Genomic DNA, 20,691 nt, shown 5'->3' on the forward strand with positions numbered 1-20,691 from the left:
GCTTTCTTTTTTTTTTTTTCTCCTCAGGGCCTAACTATTTGAAATACTTTTATTTTGCACATGTGATAAGTCAAATTTAAATCACTCTTCCTCTGAGAAGCCGAGAGTGAATTAAATAAAATATACAGGCTACTGTGCTTAATTTGCAATATAAGGCAATAAAAACAGCATGAAAATGCATTCCTGGGTCTCCTAAATCTGCATGCTTTACAGGGCATCATATACAAACAATCAGCAAACACGTAGATCAAAATCAACAATTATGAACATTTACTTAACAAGCATGGTGTCATATATGTCTCTACAAAACACACAGAAGGAGAGCATTCTACATGATTTAAGAAAAACTATTACAATTTGTTCTCATGGAAACATCTGTTCTAACAATGTTAAATATTGTCCTTGCAAGGTATTTACTGGAAAACATTTTGGCTTGAATTTTTATTTTGCATTGAGAATTATATGTTTCCATTTGAGCTTCTAAATTCTCTATATTTTGGAAGGTTTTCTTCTTATCTATAGTTCAGGTCATATGTGAGTACTCTATGATAACATAAACATCAAAATGGGAAAATATTATCCATTCAGAGTTACCACATTTGGGGGAAAAGTACAATTCTCTTTGGTAAGTAAATAAGTATTAATCAAGGTTCTTACAAGCTCAAATGCTATCTTTCATATGGAAAAATATATAAGAAATTCTATTCCTATGAGTTGATTGTATTTATGATTTTAAAAATATTTCTGAGAAAAATCACATATACAATGTTTTGTAAGGAATTTGAAAATTTACATAAATTAGAGATAACTTTTTTCTACATTTTTATTTATGGTTTGAGAGGAAATGAGACAGAGGGAGAAAGAGAAAAAGTGAGAGAGAGAGAGAGACCTTCAGTCTACTGGTGACTGGTGACTGGTTCAGTCACCAAACAAGGCTTGGCTATGCTAAAGCTGGGAGTGCAAGAACTCAATCAATATTTTCTATGGGGATGGCAGAAAAACAACTATCTGAGGCACCACCTACTTCATCCCAGGGTCCGCATTAGCAGGAAACTGAAATCAGAAGCCAGGGATTGGTATCAAACCCCGTTATTCCAATATGGGATGCACTTCTCCTAGAGTCTTAACTGTCCAACCAAATGGCCACTATATTTTTTCCCTTTTAGTTAATTAATTGATGTTAGAGACAGAGAGACTGAGAGATCCAGATGGATAAATGGAGCAATTATTTTTAAATATGCTAACATTATATTTAGAAAAATTCTCTAAAACCATTTCCATGTCCATATTTTTATTTTCATTTTCCTATACTTAAAGACGGTGCACAACAAAACTTGTTTCCAACAGTTAGACTGAAATGAGGTTGTAAGTACAATTAAAATTGTGTTTAGAAACAGTATATAATGTAGTGTGTTCTTTGCAAAATAGTGCTTATGATAGAAGTAAACTGTTTAAAAGAATAAAATATAAGATGAAAGACATAAACACAGTTCAGTTAACAAGGAAATTTAATGAAAAAAAAAAAAAAACATTTTCAGCAGGTCTCAGTTTTCATGTGCAAACCTTAGCAGAGCCATGCATATGGAGGATACCTTTCTCCTGGGACCCTGGAATTGGGAATGAAAAGATCGATCACTGCTTTTCTGGTACCCTGGAAGCCTAACGATGCAAAGTCTTTGCGCTGTTAGAGATACTTGACCGAGGACAACTTCAGATCGGCATTGTGCACTGTTTAGCTTGAAACTCTTTCCTTTGTGAAAAAAATGAAATCTTAGAAAGAGAATTGAAACATGGAGAATACTATAGGTGTGGCGACCGGTCCTAGTCCTTCACTACCTCACTGTAATATATATTTTTTTCTCATTTGGCTTTACAACAGCACCGAACAGAATGGGCAAAATATATATTATTACCTTATTGATCTTGTAAATTGTTTACACGGTTTGGCATACTCACCTGGACTTCTACCAACTTCCATGAAAAGAGCATGTCCTAGGTAACTGCTGGTCCACAGAATGAAGATCCAGGATATGTTTAACCTGCTCTGAAGTGTCAAGTCTATTAAGATCAAATAAGCCCAATAAAGATCAACCCACATATCCATAAGTAAAAAAAAAAAAAAAACACAAGGATTTTTCTGTCACATGCCATCAAGCTTTGGGGTTTGGGGATAGTCTCAGAACATTGTCAACATAATTTCCTGATAATATAGTTTTAAGATTTAGGGAGTCAGTCACGCTCTGGAGTCAGACTGCTTGTATTTTAATTCCTTTTTTTATCTGAGGGGCAGAGTAAAAGACAGAGAGAGGAAGAGACAGCGAGAGAGGTCTTCTATCTGCCCCAAACACTCCCCAAACAGCTGCAACGGCCAGAGGTAGGCCAATCCAAAGCCCGGGGCCAGGAGCTTCCTCCAGGTCGCCCATGGGTTCACGGACCCAGCACTTGAGCCATCTTCAGCCGCTTTCCCAGGCACATTAGAAGAGAGCTGGGTGGGAAGAGGGACAGCTGGGACATGAACTGTCCTACACAGGACAGAGATGCTGCAGGCAGAGGCTTAGCCTACTATGCCACAGTGCCAGCCCTGTGTATCAATTCTAACTCCACCATTTTCTACTCTAGTGACGTTGGTTAGACTGTTAACATAGTACTATAGATTACTCTTTTAAGCAAGGGAGATGTAAATAAATTTAGAGAAATACATGAATTAAGACATAATGCAGTTGGAACAATACCTAGAATATAAGTGCTTATTAAAGGTAAGTACATTTCGGACGGTGCTGCGGCTCACTAGGCTAATCCTCGGCCTGCGGCACTGGCACACCAGGTTCTAGTCCCGGTTGGGGCGCCGGATTCTGTCCGGGTTGCTCCTCTTCCAGGCCAGCCCTCTGCTATGGCCCGGAAGTGCAGTGGAGGATGGCCCAAGCGTTTGGGCCCTGCACCCCATGGGAGACCAGGAGAAGCACCTGGCTCCTGGCTTCGGATCAGCGCGGTGCGCTGGCCACAGCTCGCCGGCCGTAGCAGCCATTGGGGAGTGAACTAACGGAAATGGAAGACCTTTCTCTCTGTCTCTCTCTCACTGTCCACTCTGCCTGTCAAAACAAAAACAAAATAGAACAAAAAGGTAAGTGCATTTCAAGCCCCAGAGAAATCCAACACTTCAGATAACTTCACCTAAAATGCTGGTTCTTAGCACAACTGATTATTAACCCTCAGTGTCCAAAACAGAAAGACTAACTAAAATCTTATGGATAATCAAAGTGTGTGTGTGTGTGTGTGTGTGTAAATCTTACATGTAGTTGGTAAGAACTTGAATCACTTCAAAGTGCTCAAAATTGGTAATACATTTCAACTTTTTTCTGACATCATAATATATTAAATAGAAAAAATAATAAGATGGCCACAAACATTGGAAGAGAGCAGAATTATGACATTTTAATGTGAATAATGTCCATATTTGCATTACATTCTTATTGCTGTTGTAATGCTCCCACAAGCTTAGTTGATTAACAAGTATAATAATTATCTTACAGTCTGCAGGTCAGCAATGTCGCTCACTGGACTAAAATCAATTAGTTCACCAGTTGAGAACCTTGTGGAGTCTCTAGAAGCAAATCTGATTCTTTGCCTCTTCCAACATTTAAATTTGCCTGCATACCTTGGCTTGCAGACCCCTCAGTCAACCAGCACAGGCAATGTTGTCATCTATATTATTCTTTTTCCAAGTCCTTCTCCACTTTAAGACAACTTAAAGGCCCTGGTGATGAATTTGAACTCGGCCAGATAATCTACAATAGTCTCTCTAGTTTAAAATAAAATGATTAAAATTTTAATTATACCCGCTACTTTAATTCTCCTTTGCCATGTAATTTTGTGTTCACACATTCTGAAGATTAGATATCCTGAGCTGTTATTCAACCAGCCACAAATATTCAATTCTAATGATGAAAGGTTTCCAAGTCTACCTGTTATAGTAAAACAGAAAAAAAAAAAAAACAGCATATTGAATGATAAAATGTTCATCATACCACAGTATAATATTTATGTATGTTGCTCAGTACTTAAATCTTCATTATCTTTGGGTATCTTCAAGTGTGTTATTTTCTCTTTGTGTGCACAGATACGCTGATCTCCACATTTTATTCTCAATCATAAAAAATTATGTGTGTATATGTGCTGTTTCCTGTTTAGAAACCTTCCCTAGAATATAGTTTTTTTTTTAATTAATTAATCAGGGGCCAGCATGTTGACTTAGCCATTGAGGCCACCTACTGTGACACTGGCATCCCATATAGACACTGGTTTTATCAAAAACCACTATTTTTATTCTTTTTATTTTCTTAACTATTAGAATAATATGTGTTCCCATATTGCTTTGGTTTCTCTTCATCAAGTTTCGATAAAATCCCTGTTTTATAGAGAAAGGCCAAATGCTATGTAGGACACAGTAAAAAAGGAAACTATAGCTCAATTACTCTTATACAGATGTTATATGCACTCTACCAATATATATCAAGTCAATAAAAAATTCTAAAACATGACGTAAATCATATCTCCTTCAATCTCTTAATCAATCTTCTTTTGGAGAAAGCATTTTGAGGAAGAAGTAGTTACTGAAACTGGACAGATGACATTAATATTATAACCACTACTAGACTGTTGAGTTCTGGGCATCACTTTACAGCAATCAAGATTTTATGGTTCAAAAGCCTCCTTTTCAATCTTCATTTAGATATTTTGCAATATGGTGTGCTATTAGATTTAATATGGCATCACTGTTGTCATTTAATTTCTAAATGCTGAGAGCACAATTGACAAAAATTGTTTATTGGCATGACAATGCTAAACAATTCAAGGATAAATCCTGCTGACAGAGGGACATTGCTAAAGAAAATTAACAATGTGAGCCACGTAACCTTCCAGTATGAGCAACAAAGATACAGAGCTCTGCACTCTGAAGAATGCCACAAAACACCAGCTCTGTAGAGCTTTGAAAGCCTGCAGGCACGCAGAGAGCAAAAACTACATGATTTAAAAAGAACAGTAAAATCAGGAAAGGGTAGGAGAGAGTACTTTTGAGGTCAATAGGGTTTTAGTGCCTAGGCTGGCAAAATTGGTACCGTTATTGCAGATTTCTAACCTTAAGGCCATTCTATTTATTTCTTTTTGTAAAAGACAAAGGATAAATTTTGGAGACGATGTCTACCTGATTAAATTCAACCCTGAAATGGTTTGTCTTCAGGTTGTGAAATGACAAATCCTTTTTAAAGAACCATAGTTCCTCAAATTGTTCTAAAACAGCAAAACATTATCCTCTTTAGGTGACCTGGAACACATTATCGTTATCTTGTTTGCACATTGGTTTGCCTTCAACTTTAAGATTCTCCAAGGGAGAGTTTCTGTTCTCTGTTTGCAGCTAGTTCTGATCTATTGTGTTATTTTCGAGTGTTCTCAACTCTGTAGGGCTTACATTTACGGCTTTAATTTTCAGAGCCATGTTGTTTCCAAATGCCAATAAAAACTAACTTTAAAATACAAAAGCAGGAAGCAGTTGGCAATGTTAGCTTAATTGGCCTATCCAAAGTAGAAATAAGCAAGTTACTAATAATTGCTCATTTTTGTGAATTAGAAATAATAAGAGAAATGGTATTAACACCAAGGTGTTCATTACAACTCCTAATTAAAGTCAAAATATGTTTTAATTCCAAATGTATGTGAAGGAAATTTAAATTCAGTGGTTGATACTGACCGTGTTTATTCTAATAAGTGCTATGAAGAAAAATATTAAATAGAACATTTACCAAAAGGAATATGAACTAATTTCCTCTTAGTCCCTTGAGCAACCTCACGTTGATTATGGTCAAAACTATTCACCTTTATATATCATTTTGAGAACCAGAAAATAATCACTTACCACTACTTTTTTCTTAATTTCAAAAGGTTTGTTAGATGACACGATTTTCATTTATAATAGTAACTGTTTTGAAGCTTTTCACTGACTGCTGTAAATGAAACATTAAACTATCTCTGTAATTTTTAGAAGTGTACACTCACAGCAACTATCCAGAAACAGATTGGAAGAAGGATGCGTTCTGGAATAAAAGGTTTAATTAGGTGTCTTTGGAAAATAACCTTTACAAATAATTCTCATGCCATAGCACCTTGCACATTTTGTGAAATATATAATAGGTGAAAGCTTAAAGTTTTGCATGATCCATGTAGTAAAATTTCACTCAAGCTTTCCATTAGTCACTGATTTCAATTCAAGTTCAGAGCTACTTATTTCACCTTGGACTTAGTAAAACACAGTTACGAATAATGCAATGGTGGCATTAAACAGCACTGAGATCTGTTTATCCAAAAATATGCTTCATTTTTTCCAATGAGTGTTGTTTTTTTCTAAAAAAAAATCCAGTCTAATTAACATGTTTGACTATAAAATCATTTTTAGAAGTATTTTAGTGACATTTTATCACCCAAGGAAATGATTTATATGTCAGTCAACCTCTGTTCAAATATTCTCGTTTACCAATTTCTTTTTCGGAGCACCATCATGTACAACTCACATCAACTCTATGATATGATGGGGTTTTCAAAATATTCAGTTTTGTATACCCAATATTATACAAACAGTATTTATACAAACAGTGATAAAAGCAGAAATTGCTCTCCCTGAGGAAATTGAACCTTATTATCACAATTTTGCAAAAAATTGATGCGAAGTTGTTTATTCTTGTTTCTGCATCCATAGATGATCACATTGATTGTAGATGTGGTCATGTACTGTGACTGAGAAACAGTGTGAGCGCAAGCATTGGGCAACATTTGTAGGCTTCATCTCAAACCTTCATGTTCACAATTTCCCGTGCTTTCTTCCTTTCTTGCACATGACACAGTGTGTTTGAAAGCCTAAATGCTGAAAGACACAGAACCTCAAACTTAAAAACTTCAGATATGAAATGAGCCCTGGGAATACAAACACAGTTGAGAACACAAGATTAGGTGTTTACCTGGGATAAGTGAGTTTCTCTTAAGTTTGAGCCTGTACATTACTTTATTGTAGCAACTAACTTTACATGAGTTAATGTCAATGCTGAAAACTAAAAATGGCTTGCTGCCATTACAGATGCCTAATGAATGTGACTGGCATAGTGGTCAGAAAGCAGGTGGTAAGGCCAGTGACGAGGCTCACTTAGTTAATCCTCCGCCTGCGGCGCTGGGGGTTCTAGTCCCAGTTGGGGTGCTGGTTCTGTCCAGTTGCCCCTCTTCCAGGCCAGCTCTCTGCTGTGGCCAGGGAGTGCAGTGGAGGATGGCCCAAGTGCTTGGGCCCTGCACCCGCATGGGAGACCAAGAGAAGCACCTGGCTCCTGGCTTCAGATCAGCATGGTGCGCCGGCCACAGCACACCGGCCGCAGCGGCCATTGGAGGGTGAACCAAAGGTAAAGGAAGACCTTTCTCTCTGTCTCTCTCTCTCACTGTCTAAATCTGCCTGTTAAAAAAAAGAAAAAAAAAAAAGAAATAAAACAGGTGGTAAGAAAATAGATACTGCAAATTGCAAAGCTGAAGATGCGCATTATATAATGTTAAATCATTCAGTAAAACTGTTGTCCAGGGCCTGTCACTGTGGTGCAGTGGGTTAAAGCCCTGGCCTGAAGCGCCAGCATCCCATATGGGCACCGGTTCTAGTCCTGGCTGCTCCTCTTTCCCATCCAGCTCTCTGCTATGTCCATAGAGGTGTTGAAAGTTTTAACAACAGATTATGTGCCTATTGAGCCTGAATTTGGGGAGGAGGGTAAGAAAGCACATACACTTGCATTAGCTAGGATTGGTAGCTTTAAGCAAGGAATTGACAGAGATGTGATCCAGCAAGAATTGACTAGTTTGTATTCAAATAAGACTAGAAACAGTATGGAAATTAAGGCCGTTGTGGAACTGGAAAAGCCACTGGACATTTCTTTCTTTCTTTTTTATTTTTAAGGTTTCCTTTATTTATTTGAAAGGCAGAGTTGAGAGAGAGAGAGAAAGAGGGAGGGAGAGAGAATCTTCCACCCTCTGGTTCACTCTCCAAATGGCTACAACAGCAAGGATTGGACCATGTCAAAGTCAGGAACCAGGAGCTCCCGGGTCTCCCACATGGGTACGGGGCCATGGATGGCAGTATAACAACAGGACATTCCGAGTTGTATGGGGCAAACTAGATAGACAGTAAGCAGAGGGGACACAAGCCAGCGACAGTCACAGGAAGTTTGCACAGCGAAGCCCAGAGTTCAACACAGACTGCTCAGGTTCATGCTAAGGGAGCAAAGAGGAAGGAGAAGCAGCAGAGGGGCAGTGAAGGTGCAGGGGAGAGGCTGAATGAGCAGACTGGTGCCAACCCCCGCAGTGAACCAGGTGAGAGGTCACGAGTCCACAGAGCTGTGGATAGTGAACCTTGGTGAACTGCGTTTGAAGCTCCAAGAGGGAATAAGTGAAGAGGTTGGGCACGCCCTGGCCCACCTATGTCTCTCGCCTCCCCCAGCTGGTCCTACAGCTGGCGGGGAGAAGCCATATTGATTGTTTACACTTTTGAGTGTGAGCAGGGGGCTTCCGTGTTGGCCTCTTGCACAAGCACCCATCAGTTGTGGGGGCCACCTCACAACACCCACCACTGGAGACCTAGGATCACAACATTTCAGAGTGTTTCCTCCCCACCACGTAAGCTGTACAAGGAGTAGTTCTAAACATCAGAAACCCAAGCTCATTTCACACACTAGTGAAACCAGCATCGCCTTAATTCCTAAACATGGAAAAGAAGCAACAGTGAAAGAGAACAACAGAATAATTTCCCTGATGACTGTAGACACAAAAATCCTCAACACCTCAACAAAATTCTGGCCAATTAAATCAAACAGTGTATATAGAAAGATCACTCACCCAAACCAAGTGGTATTTATCCCACGTATGCAGGGATGCATCAACATTCAAAAATCAATCAATGGGATACAACACATTAACAAATTGAAGAACAAAAACCATATGATAATCTCAATAGATGCAGAGAAAGCATTTAACATAACACCCTTTCATAATGAAAACTCCAAGCATCTTGGGTTTGGAAGGAACATTCTTCCACACAATAAAGGCAATTTTTGACAAACACACAGCCAGTATCATACTGAACAGGGAAAAGTTGGAAGTATTCCCACTGAGATACGGTACCAGACAGAGACGCCCATTCTCAACATTGCTATTCAATATAGTAATGAAAATTTTAGCCAGAGCCATCAGGCAAGTGTGGGGGAGGCTGAATCCGGAGAGGCCTAGAGGAACTTCCTAAGCCTGCCTCAAATTTGAAAACCTGTCTTTAAGTTTCAAATCCCTGGTGGCGATAAACGACCCAGCCCCAGGGCGCTTCTGCCTAAAGATCATTAAAGTGGTATAACAGGAGTGGCTAAAACCCTTTTGCATCACACCACCCCACCCCTTGCCCGCATTTGTACATCTGTACGCAGCTATATAAACACCTCCCTTTTACAATAAAGTGAGATCCTGCTTTGACTGGACACCCCACCGCTTCTGATTGTCCCCCCACCCCCGGAGGCTGAGAGGCAGGTGGCACACTTCCCCTAGTTGACCAAGGCAAGCTGCGGGCAGCCTGTCTAATTCTATGGTGGTGACTAGTAAGAGTCAGCACAGCAAGAAACACTCTAACATAGAATGAAACCATCCCAAGTGGGGGCTTAGTACCCCGCACCTCTACCCCCACACCTTGTTTTACCTTCTTTGAAAATATCATGTTGGCTGGCTGACTGCTGTAGAGGGAAGATGTGTGTTCACTAAACTCACTACCAATATACAAGGTTGGTTAGCCCAGTTTGCATTTGAATGTAATATGAATTATAAGCTAAATTTATGTGAACCACTTCTATGTCTGAAAATCCTCTCATGTGTACTCTCCATGACTCTTTCCCTCTATGTGATTAATACAGATAATCACGGCAACCTAAAATATTGATGTATATGATGGACCTAAAAGATGGAATTCCCTTAATTTTGAATGATCACTGTACATTTACCTTATATTTTATATGATGTACCAATATAAAAAAGAAATAATAAATCAAAGATAAATTATTCTGTATTATGTATACATTTGCTTTTATTTATACTCTTCCAGTTTTATCTTAGCAAGTATACATAAAGCACTGGAATTCACATGAAACATGGCAGTATAACAGAACTTGAACTTACGTCAAAACTTCCTTTTATTTTTAGACTTACAGATTGTATTGTACTTATAACTGTATGTGGTTAAGAAGATTATCTTAAATAAACTCAATTAAACAAGTAGTTTAACAAGCTGCTATTTACATGTGACACTTGGACAGTATTGGAGACAAAGCAATGACAGTAGGATTGTAATCTTTTCTTTTTGAAGCCTATGGAACTCAAGGAATTAAACTACTAGTGGAATGCAGTAAATACTACTGTGAAATTAATACAGTGGTGCTTTGGAAAGCTCATGGATATGGAATTAAAAACTAGTCTTATATTTGTGAAAAAATATTTTTAAATATATGTATACTATTTCATAACATACATCTTCCATGAACTTTTCAATGCCCTTTGTATGCATGGACTTCAAAAACTTTTGCATGGAAGTAAACATATTTTTAATTCCATTTTCCATTAATTTTTTGAGGTACCCTTCATATAATTTCTAGAGGCGCACTTATGGAATACCTTTTAAAAATTGCTAGATGGTAGAAAAATTTCTGAGAAGCGATTATATTTAGGCATGAAAAATGACTAGGAGCTATTCGGGCAAGGTTAATTTGGAGTATAAAAAAGACAGTGATGTTAGAACACATAAATTCAACGGAAATCAGAGCATGACCCATTTCTATGCCATCTTAAGGAGTTATATCATATTCAGAAAAATACCACTTATGAGTTACAATCAGAAGAACAACAATATGAGAACTGTATGGTACTTAAAGCAGAGTTCTCTGTTGCTGTTCGTTGCCCTTTCTTACTTGGGATTCTCAAGAATAATCCTGTCTTCCACAACAAAATGGATGCAACTGGAAACCATTGTATTTAGTGAAATAAGCCAGTCCCAAAAGACAAATATCATATATTTTCCCTGATTTGTGGTAACTAATAGAGTACACAAATATGTAATGTTATTGAGCAAAACTGACATTTTGAGATTTGTCTCTACCATTGAAGAATATTGCTTTCTTCTCTTCTTACTACTCAATTCTTTACTTAGTGGAGGGTTAAGCCTATAAGATAAGCTGAAAGTATTGCATTGTAAAAATTTAAAAAAAGAATAAGAAAGGAAGGAGTAGAAAGGATGGAAGTATGTCAAAAATTTAAAAAACAAAAAGGAATTCCAGAATATGCTGGGTGCTGGGGATGTAATGTTACCAGATAGGGAAGCCAGGACTAGGAGAGCCAGGAGCTCCTCTTTGTTCTGGAGGGAAAGATGTGCAGCATGGCCATCCAGGCTTTGACCAGTGAGTCACATTACTTCTGTGAGATTTAACCCTGTAGACTATCTTTCAAGGTCCTTAGCTGTGGTACAAGTGGGGCCTGTGTAGCAAATTCCATTTACTCTGGGCTGCTTTCCTGAGCCTTCAAAAACCTGCTCTCAATTGACCCTAGGCTTCTTCTGTCCCTTGCTGTACTTTAGAATCATAACTGTAATTTTTTTGGGGAAAAAATGTATTCCCTAAATCATATGTTGAGATCTGAACACACAATGTGATAATGTTAGAACTGGGATATTTGGGAAGAAATTGTATCAGATTAGTGCCTTCACAGGAAAAAAAAAATTATAGAAAAGCTTCCTTGTCCTATGCAGCCATGTGGGCACACAGAGAAAACAAGGCTGTGTTTGAACTAGGAAGTGGGCTTTCACCAGATAGAGTCTGCTGACACCTTGATCCCTGACATCTTAGCATGCAAGAGTTTGACCTTGAATAACTGTTTGCTTTAATCCACCTGGACTATTGTATTCTACTATAGCAGGCTGAATGGACTAAGAAAATGTGTTAAGGCTGAATTCAGGATATAAAAGAGGGCTAAAAATTCTATGTAAGAGAAAGTATATTTGGACCTCAATAAGGGCAGTGTGTGAAAATGTTAAGTAGCAATATTCCAAAACTGTAAGAAAGGAACAACAATGGGACAAGGTTGTTCAGTGAACAAATATGCTGAGGATTGGATGTAGCTATTTAAGATCTTTTAGTGTCTGACACAATATCACTCATTCAGTCAGAGAAAACAAGGGGTAGAGGTGGTCTTGGGGTTAAGTTCAGATGTAGGAAGTGGACTTATGTATTAGCACTATGGAAGTGCTATTAACATAGTGCATTAGCACTATGGAAGATAAAAAAAAAACAGGAAATAACACAATATGTTAAATAGATATTCTCATAATCAACAACATAAATCCATGCACATGAGATTGCTTGCTTTTAGATTTTTTTTTTTTTTTTTTTTTTTTTTTTTTTTTTTTTTTTGGCAGGCAGAGTGGACAGTGAGAGAGAGAGACAGAGAGAGAAAGGTCTTCCTTTGGCGTTGGATCACCCTCCAATGGCCGCCGCTGCAGCCGGCGCACCGCACTGATCCGATGGCAGGAGCCAGGAGCCAGGTGCTTTTCCTGGTCTCCCATGGGGTGCAGGGCCCAAGCACCTGGGCCATCCTCCACTGCACTCCCTGGCCATAGCAGAGAGCTGGCCTGGAAGAGGGGCAACCGGGACAGAATCCGGCGCCCCAACCGGGACTAGAACCCGGTGTGCCGGCGCCGCATGGTGGAGGATTAGCCTATTGAGCCACGGCGCCGGCTCTTGCTTTTAGATTTAATCCCTTTATTCCTCATTACTCTAAATTCAAATCCTCGAAAAAGTTAAAGAGGATCAAAAGAGATCTTTTCCAAAAAAAAAAAAAAAACCCTATAAAATTGTGAATTTTTCACCATTGTCAGCTATATCACCTGAGTCATTAAATATTGGACATTATTTGTGGTGGAATGAGAAGGCCATGCCAAGGTGGCCACTGGCAAGCGAGCGTCAGTTACTCAGGAATGGGTTTGAAACCCACATGGCAAACAGAGCCTGCCTGGCAACAGGCTGTGATTGGATGGCTTTGAAACCCACCTGGCAATGGAGCCTGTCTGACAACAGGCTGTGATTGGATGCTTTGGAAACTGCCTAGCAACAGGCTGGGATTGGTTGGGGCATAGACCACCCCTTGACCAGATTGGCTGGTCTTGGCTATATAAGATGTTGTACCAACTGAAATAAACGAGTCTGCGGGCTGCTCGCCTCAAGCCTGCTTTCACCCGACTCCCAGGGTCTGTGTGGTGACTCTGCGCCTCTTGCCCCGACCACACTCCTCCTCTCAGAAAGGAATCCACTGCAACATTGTTGAGAAATCAACTGCAACAATTATTTACTATTAACATTAATTTCTCTTATTGAGTATTATTTGTTATTTGCACTATTTACTATTATATTTATTTTTACTAATATTATTTACTATTATCTTAGTAGTCATTTACTTCTGTCAATCCTGAAATGTGTTAGGGTCTCTACTGCTCTGTTTCATTAGGCATTCAGATTTTCTACTCATGCACTATGCTTCAGGATGTTCTGCTATGAATGCAATGCAGATTTTTTTGTTTATATGTGTAATAGTTTTGAGGATAGAAGTGCAATTTTTCTGTCTTGTAAGGATTCTTGAAATTAGCAAGGCAGCTGATATTTGGTGCTATGACTTGAACGTATGTGTTCCTTCAAAATTCGTCTCTTGGAACTTCAACCTCCAAGTGATGGTATCTAGAGGCAGAGCCTGTTGGGGAGTGAGAAGCCATGAAAGTGATGCCTTCATGAATGGGATCAATGCTGGCGTAAGGGAGACGTCTCAGACTACTTGGGATTTCCATCTCTCCTGCAAGTGGAGGACATGGACTGAGCCCAGCACTCCTCAGACACCCGACGCGCTGCTGCCTGGATCTGAGACTGCCTTGCCCCCGAAGTGTCAACGATAAATTTCTATTACTTACAAATTTCTCAGTCTGAGATATTTCATTATAGCAGCAGGAATGGACAAAGAAACTTGAGAAATGCAGTAGTGGAACAATGGGCCTGTTCAGAAAATGGTTATATTGAAGATCAATAAAGGAAAGGAAAAATGGTGGTTTTCACTGCAGCAAATGATAGCAAGTCTATTTTCATTTGAAACCTATTAGTGAAAGAAAGTAGAACTTGTTCAATATATACTTGAATTATGTCATGAAAGAAGCTATCTGTGTACAGCATAGATATTATTTGAATAAGCTTAATGCATTCATCAATTTAGACAGAACATACAAAAATTTGCTTAATGTCACACCATTTGAGAGTTTAAATACAATGTTCCCTAGTCAAAGCAACATTTGTATTAGTGTTTGCAGATAATTCAGGCAAAACTTACTGACTCCTTTATTGTCTAGTGACGCTTTCCAAACACAGAACACTTTCACTGTTAAAATTTATTGATTTTAGGTGTCCCTACACTATTTCATCACTTATTTATTGCTTTGTTGTTCATCATTATACATTTATTATCATCAAAATATTCTTTTTGCAAGGACATATCTGTGTTTGTCTTTATTCATATCTATCAGAGACACAAATAATAAAATTCCTATGATCTATCATTAGTGGGAATTTCTATTATCATTTCCCTGAATGGAAAAATACCTCTATATGGAAAGTACAGCATTATTTATTTATCTTTCATTAGTAGAGTTGTTTATATTTTGTGATATTTTTACTGATAAGTCAATTTTTAAGAATAATAGTATGTAAACTCACACAATATCTGTGCAATTGTCAGGTTCTAAAAGAGTCAAGAAATAATTACTATGCTTTTAAAAACTAGCATGAAATATGAAAATTATAAATGCCATACAGTTAAAATTAAAAATTGCATAGCTGTGTGTCATACTGTGTACTTTGTACACATCTAACTTCAATTCAATGCATAATAATTGAAACATTATTTTGGTAGCTAGAATCATCAATATAGTTTTTTTTTTCATTACACAATGTGGGTTCAACACTTTTTTCTTTGAATTAACCATCCAGAAATATACTATAAACTTTAAAGATGACTGTATTAAAAACATGACAATACTTCATCAATAATGGGATTATAACTATATATTTAGGATTTTTGACCTGGTGCTAAATTTAGAAGTTACAATAGTAACCAAATAGTCCTATCATATATTAATAAGTTGTAATTAAATAGTTTTCTGATAATGTTTCTTTACCAGTAAAACATTCATAATTTATCAATAAGCATTCATTATTCTTTTAGGTATCAATCATTACTTGTCACTTTTTATTGTATGGTCATAATTCTCATCTGTGTCCTCTCAATCTGGATTCCATATATAGGACGTAACATCAATGTGGATTCAAAGGCGGAGACTTGGTGTTAACCATGTTGATTGATTTATCAGAGAACCTTCTTCTCTGCTGAGTTTGTTTCTCAGCGACAGTGAGAGCTAGCGAAGTTGAGTGGAATTTTTTCAGAATACCATCAGGAGATTACTAGAGTCTGTTTCTTCCCAGGTGGGCATTCATTTTTAAAAATGTTAAAAATGGACACTTCACATTCAACACGGTCACAATGATGTCTATTTTAGATTATTTACCTGTTTACTTATTTATGAGAGGCATGGAGAATCATAGTTCACTCCCCAAATGCCCTCGCCTGGGAGTGGCAGCAGCCCGATTGCTTGGGCCATTACCCTACTGCCTCCCAGGGCTTGCATCAGCAGGACGCGAGAGCAGGGAGACATGGAGACCTGAACCCAGGGAAGCAATGCAGGACGCGGGCATGCTGACCACCACATTAACTGCCCACCTCATGGTTGTGGTTTTACGTTCATGTTTAGTTTGGTCTTCCCTGATGTGATATTGACTACGGATGACAGGACACATTATACTCTGCTGAATAAATTATACGTTTTTACTTCCAAAGAAATGCAGCTGTGACCAGAAACTATGGGATAGCAGAGAACCAAACACAGCAGCAGAGCTCTGCAGTAGTTTAGGCTGTAGCAGTAGTTACAGAATCAAAGTGCAGGAAACAACGCACATTTACAGTCTACAGCACCCCTGTAATGATTTATACTGATAACACAGGAAAGCGGAGATAAAATATGATAGAAATATCCAAAACTATTTTATGTAAGTGATAATGTTTGAGCTGCAACTTGGGAACACCATGAGAGACAACGCTTCAGTCCACTTCGTGCTGCTGTCAGCGAGTGCCTGAGACCAGGGAATTTTATAACAAACAAAAACTTATTGCATCATGGTACCAGAGGTCAGTGCCAAAGAACTGATGTCTGGCAAGGCCCTTCTTGTTGTACCGTCCCATGTTGGAAGGCTGAACGGCGGGCAGGAAGAGGCAAAAGGGGGCCAAACTTGTTTTTTTTTTTCTTTTTTTAAAATATATATTTTTATTTATTTGAAAGAGTTACAGAGAAAGAAAGTGAGACAGAGAAAGAGAGAGGCTTTCCTCTGATGGTTCAATCCCCAAGTGGCTGTAACAGCCAGGGCTGAACCAGGCTAAAGCCAGGAGCCAGGAGCCAGGAGCGTCACTCAGGTCTCCCTTGTAGGTGGCAGGGACCCAAACACTTGGGCCTTTTTTGGCTGCTTTACTAGGGCACTAGCAGGCAGTTGGATAGGACAAGAGCAGTTGGGACAAAAGCCAGCACTCATCTGGGGTGACCTCACAAGCAGTGATCTTAGTCACTATGCCACACTGCTGGCCCTCCAAATGTGTTCTTTTACCACGATCTCACTGTTGCCATGGGAATGTGTATTTGTGATAATGGCATTAATCTACCACTCAGCTGCCTCTCGGCCCAATCACCTCTCATTTTTTTTTTTTTTTTTTTTTTGACAGGCAGAGTGGACAGTGAGAGAGAGAGACAGAGAGAAAGGTCTTCCTTTTCCATTGGTTCACCCTCCAATGGCCGCCACGGCTGGTGCACTGCGGCTGGCGCACCGCGCTGATCCGAAGCCAGGAGCCAGGTGCTTCTCCTGGTCTCCCATGGGGTGCAGGGCCCAAGCACTTGGGCCATCCTCCACCGCACTCCCGGGCCACAGCAGAGAGCTGGCCTGGAAGAGGGGCAACCGTGACAGAATCAGGCGCCCCGACCGGGACTAGAACCCGTGTGCCGGCACCGCAGGTGGAGGATTAGCCTAGTGAGCCGCGGTGCCGGCCCCAATCACCTCTCATTAGGTCTTACCTCCCAACACTTCTATATTGGACGTCAAATTAACAACACATACTTTTTGTGGGAAACTTTCCAGCCACACCAAGCTATAGCTATTCCATATTTATTTGATCTACCAGTGCCAAAAAAGCCAGTAACAAATCTCATAAGGATAAAGTTTCCAATGATTTATTTTTTTTAATACTACTAAGGCATAGCTAAGCTTTGAGAATTCTTACTGAGGTCTGACAAGCTAATATATAAGCTGTCAGATAATTTTCAATGTAGGCAATTATACTGTGTTTTCTGGAGAAAGATTAATCCTGAAATGGAAACATGAATTGCATAGAGTAAGCAAAGAGAGAGAGAGAGAGAGTAGAGAGAGAGAGATCATCTACTTTAAAATTCTGTTCTTTAAAAAATTTTCTTGTCCTGTGTAAGTCAATCTGACAACTCTTCAATACTTCCAAGGATATAGCTTTTATTTTATCTCTTTATTAAACACATACTTATTGATCAACAGCTGTTCTAAATTGGACATGTAAATATGAGTAAGATATTGTTTATGCCACATTCAAACTCCATGAGTTCAATTTTCTAAGATAATGTTTAATAAACAAACAATAATGAATTTTTTTGCTGCTGCTGTTTTCTGTTCTTGTCCCATATTGTCTTTCAATGAATTTAGCATATAGAATTATTATTTTTTTTGTCAGGCAGAGTTAGACAGTGAGAGAGAGAGACAGAGAGAAAGGTCTTCTTCTGTTGGTTTGCCCCCACAATGGCCGCTACGGCCAGCGTGCTATGCCGATCCAAAGCCAGGAGTCAAGTGCTTCTCCTGGTCTCCCATGAGGGTGCAGGGCCCAAGCACTTGGGCCATCCTCCACTGCCTTCCCGAACCACAGCAGAGAGCTGGACTGGAAGAGGAGCAACCGGGACAGAACACGGTGCCCCAACCAGGACTAGAACCCGGGGTGCCGGTGCCGCAGGATTGAGCCACGGCGCCGGCCAGCATATAGAATTTTTTTTTTTATTTTTTTTTTATTTTTTTGACAGGCAGAGTGGACAGTGAGAGAGAGACAGAGAGAAAAGTCTTCCTTTGCCGTTGGTTCACCCTCCAATGGCCGCCACGGCTGGCGCACTGCAGCCAGCGCACTGCGCTGATCCGAAGGCAGGAGCCAGGTGCTTCTCCTGGTCTCCCATGGGGTGCAGGGCCCAAGCACTTGCGCCATCCTCCACCGCACTCCCGGGCCACAGCAGAGAGCTGGCCTGGAAGAGAGGCAACCGGGACAGAATCCGGCCCCCGACCGGGACTAGAACCCAGTGTGCCGGTGCCAGTAGGTGGAGGATTAGCCTAGTGAACCGCGGCGCCGGCCAGCATATAGATTTATGATTGTTGCTTCTTTGCTCCTGTGGAGTTCAGCCTGTATTATTTGCGTTTATATCCTCAAGACATAGCACAATGCTTACAGCATAGTAGATGATCCATAAATAGTAGTTGAATCACCAAATCAATCTGTGAGAAAATGAGGTTTATATGAGGAAGTGATTTGATCTGAATCTTAAAGAAGATGAATATATAGCTTGAAAAGAAAGGAACAAAATATAGGAGTGGGTCAGTCTGTGCTAAAGAAAAATTGTATATGAAAAATTGTGGCTATATGGAGTATTAACAATTTATAGTAAAATAGGTGTAATCTGTCAAATGCTTAAAGTAGTCCTAAGCATGGCTAGCATTCTAACATAATTGGAACAAATTCAGCCTAACAGAAAACTCCCAGATTCTTTTTGTCCATTTTCAAATGGAGAAATTTTCTTATTATTTTATATGTCAAATGACTTTGTTATGAAGTCTTTCCTCTTGTTACTGAATAGTATACTGAAAATGTGACAGTAATATCTTAACCAGGTTGTAAAAACTTTTTTTGAGGTACATCAAACTATTTTTGGCATAGAACATTCTGGTAATTTAAAAATGTTTATACATGGTCTGGAATGTGACCCATAGTTGATGTTGCAGGAAATGATGGAGAAAAAATTCCCTAACAATGAACAAAAGAAATCTCCCACCTTTAATGAAAGGTCGCCATGACAGGTGATGAGAGCAATTAGGAGGAAACTAGCAAAGATAGCAGCACTCTTTGTGACAAATTTGGTCTACTGGGTGACATTTCTGCATGTAGTCCTTACTATGCAGCCAGTACATTTTCATTATTTTATCTGAAAGCTTCTACCTTTGCATTCCCTCTATATTTGGAGGTGCCAATTTATTAGAGATGTGGCCAACATGAAATTTCTAGAAAGTGAATGGTGACCTAAAGCAATTGTGTTTATTAAAACTTAAAATATGCAAGTTGAAAAGGCTGAGAATATAAATGTGCAATGTCAAGGACTTGACTGATGGACTGCGGTTGGGTTTGCTATCTTGGGTGGGAGCTTTTCATGCAGAGAAGTTAAGGGTGGGTGGTTTAGAGAAGTTAGTAAGAAGGGAGTCCAGAGAAATCTCGATTTTCCTCCAAGAGTTACAACAAATACTGTAAAACCAAAGAGTAGATAAGAGATTATATAAAATATAATCTACTAGCAAAGCCCTGAAGGTCCAAGTATGATTTGTGTTGGGAAAGTATTTAAACTTCTTTATTTTTGAAATGGTACTAAAATCAACATTTTGAAGAAAGACATGCAAATAAGCCGGCGCCGTGGCTCAATAGGCTAATCCTCCACCTTGCGGCGCCGGCACACCGGGTTCTAGTCCCGGTTGGGGCGCCGGATTCTGTCCCGGGTGCCCCTCTTCCAGGCCAGCTCTCTGCTATGGCCAGGGAGTGCAGTGGAGGATGGCCCAGGTGCTTGGGCCCTGCACCCCATGGGAGACCAGGAAAAGCACCTGGCTCCTGGCTCCTGCCATCGGATCAGCGCGGTGCGCCGGCTGCAGCGGCGGCCATTGGAGGGTGAACCAACGGCAAAAGGAAGACCTTTCTCTCTCTGTCTCTCTCTCTCACTGTCTACTCTGCCTGTCAAAAAAAAAAAAAAAAAAAAAAAAGACATGCAAATAGAATTGTGCTCATACATAAGCTTGTAAATTCATTGAAGAAACAGACTCAAACTGTCTATGGCTCTTTTTCCCTGGCCTGACATACATAAGGAAACTCATGGAAACTCATGGAAAATGGTTTATAAGATAAACTTATTTTGGCACAAAAAATTCCATCCCATGCAGTTATTTATAATATGCAATTCCATGAACTTTTGAAGATGCTTTGTATGCCTGGATTTCAAACAGCTTTGCACATTTAACTCTTTCTCCATGAACTTTTTGTAGTACCTCACATGTATTACATATTATATAGCTATACATTAATATATATTTGTTTAGTGACTAAAAATAGATACTGCAATGCAAGTTCTCAGAATGGCCTTTGGTTGAT

This window comes from Oryctolagus cuniculus, chromosome 8, assembly GCF_051225735.1.
Source record: "Oryctolagus cuniculus isolate XC-2025 breed Fujian yellow rabbit chromosome 8, ASM5122573v1, whole genome shotgun sequence".
NCBI classification, from domain to species: Eukaryota; Metazoa; Chordata; class Mammalia; order Lagomorpha; family Leporidae; genus Oryctolagus; species Oryctolagus cuniculus.